General features: G+C 45.6%; 1 long non-coding RNA gene across 1 annotated transcript; it reads right to left on the bottom strand.

Annotated features, from left to right (window-relative positions):
- Positions 1-4,917: 4,917 nt before the first annotated feature.
- LOC127321368 (uncharacterized) lies at positions 4,918-7,008 on the bottom strand. The gene is made up of 3 exons (XR_007863993.1): positions 6,518-7,008; positions 5,316-5,391; positions 4,918-5,162 (listed from the first exon to the last, which is right to left on the bottom strand). It is a non-coding gene; the product is annotated as an uncharacterized lncRNA (long non-coding RNA).
- Between the last annotated feature and the right edge of the window lie 5,167 nt (positions 7,009-12,175).

Here is a 12,175-nt window from a genome sequence, read left to right as displayed (position 1 = left end):
CACGGGCTTAGCCCGCATCATACTTTCCCAAGTAAAGTAGAGTTTGTCTCAAATGTAAAATAAGCAAGAGGAAAACAAGAAATGGTATAGGTACCATAAACAAGCTTTTTGTTAAAAAGAAAGCAAAATAGAAAGTAATGTTTTTAGAGATTAGTAGTTGGTAGAAATGGGATGGAAAACAAAACCCATTTCAGTTCCGTGTTTTCTTTGAAGAAATATCTTGAAAAGATTTAATAAAACTAGAAGTAGTTTTGTGATCCAAACTAGAGAAGGAAAATCAATAGGATTTTTGGGAGAGAAAACTAATTTAGGGAGAAGTGTTCTCAAGGGTAGATGATGGCTACAAAATGTACCCATCATTCCACTCTTGGTTTTGTGATGATTAAACTTGAATAAACACAAGTGGTAAAATTGAAGGAAGTGATCTAGTGTTGAATCATTGAATAGGGTACAAGATCAAGTTGAATATATGAGTTGCAAGGATTGACTGAGACATGCAGGACGTGGAGGTTGAAAAGGGTGTTGCAAAGATGAGATCCATGTATTGAGGCTACCAATAACAGTTGTGGTTGCTTAGATATCAACTGCCAAAGTCTGGAACTTATAAGCCTGCCAAAAAAGATTGTTGACTTGGCTTCAGAATCAACCATGATGAGTGGGTATAAGAGAAGGATGTGATGAGTGGTAGATGATCCCAAATTTGGATTAAGGATGATTTGAGCTAGATTAACACAAAGAGGAAAATCAAGATGGCACACTCATGTTGCCATCAGGAGAGGAGTTTGTTGTAGTAAAAAGGAAAACAATTTTTCCTAAGTCACACATGTGTTTTATTAGGTGAGTTTGTTTGTCTGACCACTAGAGGTGTTGTTCTTCGAGGTGGCTCAAGACAAAACTCAACAAGCAATCAATACAATACATCTACCAACAGATCAAAGCAATTCATCACAACAAACAGATCAAGGCAATTCATCTAATTAGTCTTTAGAAAAAGTTTTTGTTCCCCCTAATTTTTGCATTATGGACAAATAATCAAGGTTGCAAAAGTTGGGGTGTTACAGATCTTCCACCCTTAAAATAATCTCGTCCCGAGATTACTGAGTGTAGAAATAGAGGGGTTGTAAAGTTTAACTAAAGTTAGACTCCATTCTTCTGTAGATGTGTCGTTGTAGAGAAGGTCTTTGCTTCATCTTCTATCAGACTTGATGATTCCTGCCGATGGCGAGCTTCATGAAGAGGTTGACTACTCCGTGCAGATGTTAGACCTGCAGCTTCTTAACGACCGTAGTGGAGGTTCAAGACTGTGGGAGAGTTAGTGCACCCAATGGTGCTTGAGCAGGGTTGAAAGGTTTTTAGAGTTAGCTTAAATTTAGTAGAAGACAAAGTCTTCCACCCTTAAAGTTGTTCATCGGGGAGGGGGCGTTAAAAATTGTAAGCTTCGGCCACGGGTCTTGTCGGGCGCTTTTTGGAGAAGTCATTGATCTCTCATCTTGAGTCGAACATCTTCAGAGGGCGTTGTGTAGTCCACGGCTTCAAGAGGCACTCACGGTGTTAACTAAACTATAGAGGACGCGCGGTGAGTTAGAAAGTTGAAGAAAGGCCTGGTTGGTATCCATATGAAGTAGCAACAGAGGTCATCGAAGACAATCATCAGCTGGCGGGTCGGTGCTGACTTATACCAGTTTGTGAGCGGGTAAGTTGCACCTAGTCTTGAGTTCTTGAGGTATCTTTAGGAGTCTTCACTTGATGAGGACCAGATGAACCATGTGATGTAGCTCGGCTTTGACGCTATTGTTCTCTCAGCTTGTTAGATGGTGTGTTAGAGGGTGTTTTCAAGAAGATATCCTCGAGGTTAGCGCGATTGTACTCCAAGGTTAGACCAAGTTAGTAGGTCTTCTCGCAGAGGTGCAGTCACTCTTGAAGGTAGGGCTTCTTCTTTCCGGGCGTAGTGGAGATGCTCCAGCTGATCTTGAAAGTAGTCAGCGTAGATAGGGGTCTGAGTTAGTTTCCCTGACGGTTGAAAAAAAAACAACTGCTAACGGGTTTAGAGTTAGAGTCTTTCGTTAATCTACCCAACTAACTAGCAGTTAGCAATACATCGGCGAGGCAAACTTTAATCCTATCATTGCACGTGACACCCATACAACCATAACCAGAGACAAAATACCACTAACAGAGGCTACTGGTATTTTTCCTAGATGCACAGTAACAAAACAAGATCAACACAATTGGAATCATTCAAAAAAAAATCAATTTTTGAGACTCAAAATACTAACCAGAAACAGTGATCAAGTTTTATTTATTAAAAATCGCACAAAAATCCTAAAAATACAAGGTCAGTGGCATCTGAAAGATAATTTCGTACTAGTTCTAGTGCAATTGGAATCACATCAATCGGAGCTACCAAACTACTTTTATTAGCAAAACAGTACACTGGCAGATTTCCATTTTTAATTTCGGTTTTACAAATTTCAAACAATTAAAAAGGGCGGGAACGTCTAATTAGCAAGACATACATGCACACAGCAAACAGATACAAACACTCAAGGCAGCACACTAGGGAACTACAAGCAATCATCAAACCAGACATGGTACTCTTAGTACCCAGAAATTCCTAATGCGCGGGGGTAGCTCAATCAAAGCGATTGAGTTTGTCCTATCCATCCTATAGGTTTGGGGGCTGGTCACATATGTTGCCGTCTTCATTTTGCTCTAATGGACTCCAACATGGATTTTCGGGGCAGTTGGTTGCGAAGCAGGCCTGGTGTTCGGTCTTCTATGTTGAAGCGGAGGAGAAAACTGCGTAGTCTTCTTGCTCAACATCCCGGGGATGTGAGGTCTTCGAAGAGGTAGTTGTTGAGGTACTCCCGAAGTAGAGACCTTCTCGTGGTTGGCCTAAAAAATACTAGTCAAGAAACTGAGGACTTGATCCCTGACGACTGCAAAAAGTGCATGTCCACGGAGGAACAAGGTCAGCTCCTTGATAGACTTTGTTGTCAACCAAAGACATGCCATTGTCATCCCCATATGCATACGGATGAGTTGGCGTCCAACCTTCAAAAGTTGTTGTTGGAGATACATGAGTCTTCCTGAAAGATTCATCCATCTTTGAGTTCGAGTCTCCGGTCTGAGTTGGGGACATCGTCCAATACCTAGTTTTGGAACAAGGTGAGGTAGTAGAGTCAAAAGTTTTCAAATTCTTTGGAAATCAAAGAGTGAGGTAAGAATTTGAAGTTTTGACGGGATAAGAAAATTAGAAGCTATTCTTCCGTTTACTAAAGAGGGAATTTGATTTCTGGAAATAGTTTTTTTTCCATGTACTAGTTTCCTAACTAACGTCCATGCTAACTAAGGTCTCCTACAGTCAGGATAGCTCTGATACCAGCTCTGTGGGGACCCCGGACTAGCTCTCCGAAATTCCCTGTTATGTATACAGTTCACGATCCCATGATCAGTGCGCCGTGAACACATAACCGAACTGATATCAAATTACACCATCCATTACAAATCGGAATAAGAAAATTACAACATGGTCACATGACCAATGCTTACATAATAGCCTCGAAGGGCTTAACTAAACATCAGAGTAGCATCATCACTTCAGCAGCGCAGTACCCAAGTCATCTGCCATAACCCTACAGGCAACTGACTGGGGAGACGTTCCTAGCACGCATAGACGTCGCCAACTCCTTCTTCATCCGTCGTGTTCCTCCAAGTCTAGCCAAGTAAATAGCGAGGGACAAAGCCGTGAGTACATTTGGAATTGTACTCGCAAACCATCAAGAAGATACTAACAAGAGCTAACTAAAGAGACAAGAGAGGAAGAGTAGTTTCTCTTGTGGATATAGCATGCATAAGAGAATCAGTTTCTCTTGTGAATATAGCATCTAGGAGAGATGTAATTTCTTTGGTGGAGATAGTATCCCAACTTCTCGGTCGAAGGGGATACTTAGGAGTGTTCTATGACATCTCTATATCCTTGTTAAAGAAGATACTTCAAAAGAGTTTTACAACATAAAACACTAGGATGGGAGTAACCCAGTTTATTTCCTTTCCGACCATCTCCATATGGTCATCACAATTTTCCCGTACCTTCCCGGTACTCCGAAAACAAGTTCCTTCCTTTCCTTTGTCAAACACTTTCATAAAACAAAACTCTTTAGGCTAAGCAACAGCCATTCCAACCGTCCATGACCGCGGACACAGCTATTCGAATAGATTTGACTCTGCAGAGTTTGCACACTTTCCCCACAAGATCCGCGAGTTCATCATGTGGGCATCATCCCCGCATATCAACTATGCCATGACAAAAACTCGGACATAGCCTTTCGCCTATTCGTCTTAGCACGGGATCCTACCCTATGGAGTATGTACCTCCCCGGCACCGTGGCAGCTCACCTCACTTTGAGCGTGGCTCCACCGCCAAGCCAGGAGACCTATAGTGTCTTCCGGACGGGTTAGCCCCGAAGGCCTCCCGTTATACTATTGTCTCCACCAACGACAATCCGGATTCAGGGGTAACCTTACCCTTATATAGTTGTGTGGTGTCCCATGTTAAGAAGAACAAACTACGAGCTAAGCCCCGTCCCACTCCAGGGTAATGTGGTTGCGCGGGTTAATTGTCACGGGTGAATACTTAGACGCCAAAGTTTTCGAAAACAAGATTTTCTTTTCAACCATCTTTGCCAAGATCCTTTCCTTTCATAAACACACACTTGGGTAAGTCCAACTCACCCAAGGTTTTAAAAAATTATTTTCAACAAGGTATTTTTCCAAGGGGGTTCCCAACCTATAGTTTTATGAAGGAACTAAGAGTCACAATGACATGATGCTAGCCATCATACTACTAAGGGGATGATAATTGAGGTGTTAAGGGGATAAGCATGCATATAGTATGCAAAGCATCAACAAGGGGTTCAACATACTTTGGGAATAAGCATGCATAGAGTAGAGGACCAAAAATCACATATGATACAAGGAACCAAGTGTATAATGGAGCAATGAGCACAACAAGAAGGATAAATAGCAAGAGATCAAAAGATGGCTTGCCTTGGCTTATTTGTCCCTGTACTTTTTCAACTCCATCAATATAAGAATCCCAACAACATAAATACAATCCTTGTCCGATTCCACTTCTTCTTCTTCTCCGGAATTGTTCGCATCTATCGCGGGAAAATATAAAAGGAACACAATCAATCACATTGCACCAACAAAACAAACATACAACAACCATAATTTAACCATTCAATAAAGAGCTACCATACAGAGGACTTATAGATACCACAAACAACTTAAAGAGAACCCATTTTATCTACCTAGTAAAGGTATGAGAGTATCACAACTTAGCAATTGCCTCTCTCGGTTATCACCATGGTATAAACGAAACATCCCCTGGTAGATAACATCATAAAGAGGACAAGAGCATTAGTTTGACATCAAATACATTCACAAAACATTTTCAAACATTTTTGGAAATGTAGAAAACAGTTTTCCTAAATTAAGTTGTTCACATAATCCTACATCAAAAATAGGAAGCAAACCATATCCCACATCATTTTAAAACTTAAGAAAAACAATAGGGCTAAAGTTGAGTTGCAGAGGTTTTGTTTTGCAAGCATAAAACAAAGGTTGCCCATCTCTACTAAAAAGAGTTGGTCAAGGGTTTTGAATAAACCGAAAAGTTTTGCTTCAACAATGCATGTCACACATATACATTACTAACAGTAACAAATATATATGATCAGAGACTAATAATATTTTTCCTAGATAGCCAGTACTAATACAAGACTAACCCAATTGGAAACACCCAAAAATATTAAACCTACAATTTTAGGAATTTCTTTGAATCTGACTGTACAGAAAACAAGATCTGTAAGCCATAAATCGTAGAAAAATCCTAAAAATATAAAGCCACAGGCATTGGAAAGGTAATTAAACAGAGAAGCATACACAATTGGATTTGGGTTCAAATTGTTTCTGAAACTCTTACAAATGGATTGACAAGTTTACTGCATGTTTTCACCATTTTCTTGAACTATGGAGTTGCAGAACAGATAAAGGTTTGAAACTTGTTTGAGATGATTAGGAAAACATTCAGTAATCCTACAGAATTTGAATCACTCAATTAGGTCCAAAATTGGATTTTTGATGAATTAAAAGCTAACAGCCATGTCTGCAGAACACACAGAACAAGTTTAATTCACCACAAATCGTACATAAATCATAAAAATATGAGGTCAGCTGCATCTGAAAGGTATTGAATAGGTGGTTCTTATCCAATTTGTTTCACTCAAAAATTCGTTTCCAAGCTCATGGTTTAATTCGACAAAGTCAGATCCGACCAGATTTTGCTCTATGAACCATTTCAATTTCAGGAGGCCATTTGAAGTGAAACCAACGCCAAAATGAAGGTACTGGAGAGGGCTTTCACCCACAGTTGAGTTTGCTCAAAAAGGTTTTGTAAAACGGAAGAAATCTAACAAACAGTGATTCTGCATGTTGGCAGAACTTTATTTACCGTGCAAAATCCGTAACGAATTTGAGGATGAGACCAACGCCAAGTTGTATATCTTTTCAATACCTATCTGCGGAACTTTGAATCACTCGATTTGGATCTGCACACAAGATTTGGCTGATTTTACAAGTTCGTATCAGAATCTGAAACAGCAAGATACAGAAATTACTGCAAGGTTTTGGACGAACTTTGCTCAAGAAATTCAGATCTGAGGATAGCTCAACCTTCTCCATGCTTGGACCAACATGCACCTGCATCAAGATCCAATCTTAGCAATGGAGCAAGAAGAAGAGGAGAGGAAACCAGCTAGGGTTGGGGAAGAAGAGAGTGAGAGGAATGCTCTCATGGGGAGGGGGAGCTTGAGAGAGAAGGAGAGCTGCGGTTTGGTGTGCTCTCATGGCCATGGCCGGCCATGGAGCCTTGGTGGAGCAGCAATTTCGTGGGGAGAGATAGGAGGAGAGTGTGTGGGAGTGGAGGAAAGAGTGGGGAGTGGAAAAGTGAGAGCAAGTGAGGAGGGGTGGGCTGCCAAGCCCCTTTATATAGAGGGAGAGGGGGTGGGCTGCCTCCTCATTGATTGGGTTGTGATGAGGACTAAGTCCTTGGATGTGCCCGATCTTCACGGATTTGGATGGGATTCGTGGGGGAGGTTGATGAACACGAAGAACGTGGGTGGATCGAAGATACAAACGCAACACACACACACAACCGGTTGTTCTTCGTTGGCCCGATACACCAACCCAACGGAATTGCAAGAAAAAGATCCACAAGGAGTAGAATCCCTCACAAAAGGTTTGCAATAGCAATCGATAGAGTTCCAAAGAGGAAAAGAGTGCAAATAGATAGAATTGCAAAAGCAAAAGATCCAAAACACTAGAATTCCTAGAATGGAAGAGATCAATCGCCTAGAAGAGTAGATAACTTCGTAGATTCGTAGATCTAGAAGGGTTTCCCGCGGGAAGGAGCATAGCTCATGTTTTCTCTTACATCAAGTCTAATCTCAGATCTGAGCTAACAAGGCTATTTATAGGTGGGGGCGAAGAGGTAAGTTACACGCTGAAAAGTGCTGTCGTGCTGAAGTTCGATGGGGCGGAAGTTCCGGTCAACTTGGGCGGAAGTTCCGGCCAGGGGCGGAAGTTCCGGTCTGGATGGGCGGAAGTTCCGGTCGGGGCGGAAGTTCCGGCCAAGTTCCGGCCTTGTTCCGGAATTGCGCCATTGTCCCGCAGTAACATCCAGTAAGGTTTTCGCCGACTTTCGGAACTTGGGCGGAACTTGGGCGGAAGTTCCGGTGGGTGGAAGTTCCGGTCTCCAGGGGCGGAAGTTCCAGCCTGATCCTGTCTTCTGGGCGCTGGAAGGCATCTGGAGGGAATTTGGAGGGCATCTGGCCGGAAGTTCCGGTCCTGGGTGGCGGAAGTTCCGGCCTGGAAGCTGTAGCTCCATTTTCATCATTTCCAGCTCTCTCTGCATTGGCTTGGTCTTCATGGCTCGCCTCTTGGTCGATGTACCAGATTGAACATAGGGTATTGGCATGAAGTAGCAAGCCATCCAAAGGGGTGTCAAAAGCATACATGGAGAGGAGCGAATTCACCTCTTGGTGTATAGCTTGGGCTCGAGCTCGTGTCATTGGACCACGAGGAGGGCTTGTCGGTCTTGATGTAGTATCGACCTTGGGTAGGGCTACATCATCTCCCCCCCTTGGGAAAGAGTCGTCCTCGACTCTAGCGTCTCTTCATCTTCATGGTATGGCGAGAGGTCGGACACATTGAATGTGTTGCTCACCAAGTACTTGGATGTTGGTATGTCGATGACGTAGGCGTTGTCGTTGATTCGCTTGAGGACCTTGAAGGGACCATCGCCTCGGGGCTTGAGCTTGGAGTTTCTTTCTTTAGGGAAGCGGTCCTTGCGAAGATGTAACCACACTAGGTCTCCTTCATTGAAGATCCGTGCCTTTTTCTTCATGTTGAGGCGTGTTGCTTGACGAAGAACTTGTTGCTCGATTGTTTCCCTTGTATCTTCATGTAGCTTCTTCATGTATTGTGCTCTCTTGTCGATGTCCATGTTCACTTGCTCACGTAGCGGTAGAGGAAGGAGGTCAATCGCCGTAGGAGGCTCAAAGCCATAGACAACCATGAACGGGCTTCTCAATGTCGTAGTGTGCTTGGCTCGGTTGTAGGCAAACTCCGCATGCGGGATGCAATCTTCCCATGACTTCAAGTTCTTCTTGACAAGGATGCGTAGGAGAGAGGAGAGGCTTCTATTGACCACTTCCGTTTGGCCGTCCGTTTGCGGGTGCGAGGATGATGAGAATAAGAGCTTCACTCCAAACTTTGCCATGAGCGACTTCCAAAGATAACTCATGAACTTGACATCTCGATCCGACACAATGCTTCTTGGTACACCGTGGAGTCTCACAATTTCCCTAAAAAACAAGGAAGCAATGTGATGCGGGGTGGCCTTCGGACACCTACGCCTCAAGACCGTCAAGGGCAGCCCCGCCTATCGTCGACGCTACACCATGGCCAAGGAGTCCCCCAAGTGGACCAACAACACAAATTCCCCACCATTTGTGTCAAGGTGAACTCTTTCCTCTCGACACCCGACCTCGTCCATACCTTGGATGGAATGCTACCTCATATCGGTGTCCTACATATCATTAGGTACAAGAACCATCGAGGAACCGGAGAGGAGGAACTCCCATGGTGCAAGGAAGAAGGAAGAAGAAGAAGAAGGAAGGAAGAAGGAAGGAAGAGGAAGAAGAGGCGAGAGGAGGAAGGCCGGCCGGTCCCAGGGCCGGTCAACCGGGACACAGGCCGGCCCACTCGGCCCCAGGGCCGGTCTAACCGGGCCCCTGACCGGCCTGGCCGGTTTCGACCGGAATCTCCGCTTGTGCCATCCGGACGTAGTCCCGGGGCTTCGGAAGCCTCGCCCGGTCACCGGCCGGCCCAGAATCCGGTTTGGACCGGATGGCCCGGTCCTAGACCCGGTCGGACCGGCCCCTGGACAGGATTTCACGGGTTTGACCCACCAACTTGTACCCGTTCGACCCGAGCTGCCTTGTATGCCTATATAAGCACCCCGGTCGCCCCCTTACCTCTTTAGACAAGATTTAGGCTTAGACATGAAGTTGAGCTTTGTCTCCCTAGGGTTTCATCCCCTTTGTATCAAGGCTACCCATGTTGGATGATTGGATTTGGTGTGTGAGATTCTAGTGTTACCCACTCTCTCTCCCACTCCTAGATTCATCTCCCTCACCAATCTCTCCGCTCGGAATTCTACCGCGTGTCTCTTCCGGGTTGATTCTATTGGCGTGGTCCATCGAGCCACGGGGTAAGTAATCGATTGTATCGGGTTGGTGTGCGTGCGTGAGTTCATCGTGTTCTTCGTGTTCATCGAGTTCTTCGCGCTCTCCCTCTCTCCCTCCTTTGGATTTCGGGTCAACCGCAAGATCGGGCCACACACGGGGTCTTAGACCTCATCATATGGTATCAGCAGCCTTTGGTTTCCGGGGATTTGACCCTCCACCCACCGGATTTGCCCTCTAAAAAATTTCCCAAAAAATCACCAAAAATAGCCCTAAATTGCCTCTTGTCGGATCTGCGATTTCGTTGCGTTTTGAGTGGTTTTGGTCCATGGATTTGGTGTTGGAGTGCTTGATCTACTATCTCCCCAACTTTTAGCCCCCAATTCCATCGTTTCCCCTCCAATTTGGTCGATTTGGTCGATTTTCGTGAAGAACAGGAGAGAGAAACTGCGTCCCGGTTGAGAAATCCGGTCAACCGGGCTGCAGACCGGCCGGGCCAGCCCAGAACCCGGTCGACCGGCCGTGTGACCGGCCAGGCCGGCCCCAGGTCCGGCCCAACCGGCCCCGGGACCGGGCGCCACAACTCCACCTCCACCGCCGACCACCGCCACTCCTCTCCTCCGCCGGCAAGCACCGCCATCATCCCCAACCACCGGCAAACACCACCGCGGCCCCAACAAACACCGCCGCATCCGCAAGAGCATCGACACCACCACCACCGGCATACCACCGCCACCACCGCCAAGCTATATTGACCCGACTTCTTCTGCTAAGTTGTGTTTGCTTGTGCCGGTTTGAGTGCCTTGTTTGTGACACTAACCCGCAGCTCCGAAGCAAGCGACGACATCCTCGGCACCCCGGACTTGCAAACGTACTCTTGACACCACCACCATCATCGCAAGTTGTGTGTTCATCACCGCCTAACATCTAGGTATAACTTGCATTCCCCTTGTAACCCTTTTTCTTTTGCGATCTATCCTATCGAGCATTGCTTATCTAGTGTTGCGAGACATGGCACGTGGCCCCGATTGTGAGGTGTGTGTGTAGTGTGGAGTCAAGCTTCTAAGCAAAACTCGTGTGGCAAGATAGCAAGAGCGAGCTAACGCTAACATAGAGCGTGAAAAAGAAAGAAAAGCACAAAAAGAGTGCAAGTGCCATCATACATACAAAAGTGTACAAAGTGCCACCATAGATACAAAAGAGTGCAAATGCCACCAAATACAAAAGCGAAAAAGCTTTTAAGCAAAAGAGAGAGAAGCGAAGAGAGGCCGCGTGTGAATCTTGTTGTCTCTTCGTTTGCAACCAAAGCTTTGATCTCTTCTTGTGTTAGTGTGACACCGAGCACCCTTGCTTAAGGGCTTCTTACACTTTTCCGCTCATTCCTTGGTCGCACTAACCCCGTTCATCTCGTGTGTGCGTTCCACATCTTTTTCGTGTTTATAGTGATCATTGCTTTGACATTTGAATTTTTGGATTTCACCCACTCTTGACAACATACTTGATTTCAGATTTCGTCTTTTGGCTTTCCACCACACTCACCTAACACCATATTTGCTAGCTTTTGCGTGTGTTTTTGTGTGAGTGCCCGATACAATTGACTTTGACCTCGGTTTGTTGGATCGCCCCGATCTTATCTGATGAGGTCTAAGACCCCGTTTGTGGCCCGATCTTGCGAATTGACCCGGAAACGAAAGGGGAAAAGAGGAAGAACACGAAGAACACGATGAACACGATGAACACGAGGACACACGCACGCACACCAACCCGATACAACCGATGATTACCCTCGTGGCTCGATGGACCACGCCGAATAGAATCACCCACGGAAGAGACCGCGGTAGAATTCCGAGGTGAGAGACCGGTGTTGGAGACGAAGATCGGTGAGGGAGAGAGAGTGCACCACACTAGAATCTCACTCACATATCCAATCAACAACAAGGGTGGCCTTGATTACAGAGGGATGATACCCTAGGGAGACAAAGCTCAAGAATCTACTCTAAGCCAAATCTTGTCTAACCCTAGCAAATGGGGAGTACGGGGATACATATAGCTCAGATTTAGGCAGGGGTACTTTAGGCATTACAAGGGATGAAAGCGTAGACGTTCAGATGAAGAGGAACGGCTCAGATTGAAGTAGTTCGCGCACGGGCGGTACCTCGGGCGGAGGTACCGGCCATGGTACCGGAAACAGCCTCGAATTGGTTGAAAGTATCCAGGGGACTAGGACCCTCCAGCGGTACCACGGGTGGTACCTCCGGCCGGAGGTACCGGAGTACCCTTTCTTCCCGCGCAGCCAGAATGGAGGACTTGGGGCAGGCCGGTAGTACCGGCCATGCATGGCCGGTAGTACCGGTCCTACCCTC

Source organism: Lolium perenne, unplaced genomic scaffold (genome assembly GCF_019359855.2).
Source record: "Lolium perenne isolate Kyuss_39 unplaced genomic scaffold, Kyuss_2.0 unplaced25, whole genome shotgun sequence".
Classification (NCBI taxonomy): Eukaryota; Viridiplantae; Streptophyta; class Magnoliopsida; order Poales; family Poaceae; genus Lolium; species Lolium perenne.
This window is presented reverse-complemented; position numbering and strand designations above follow the sequence as displayed.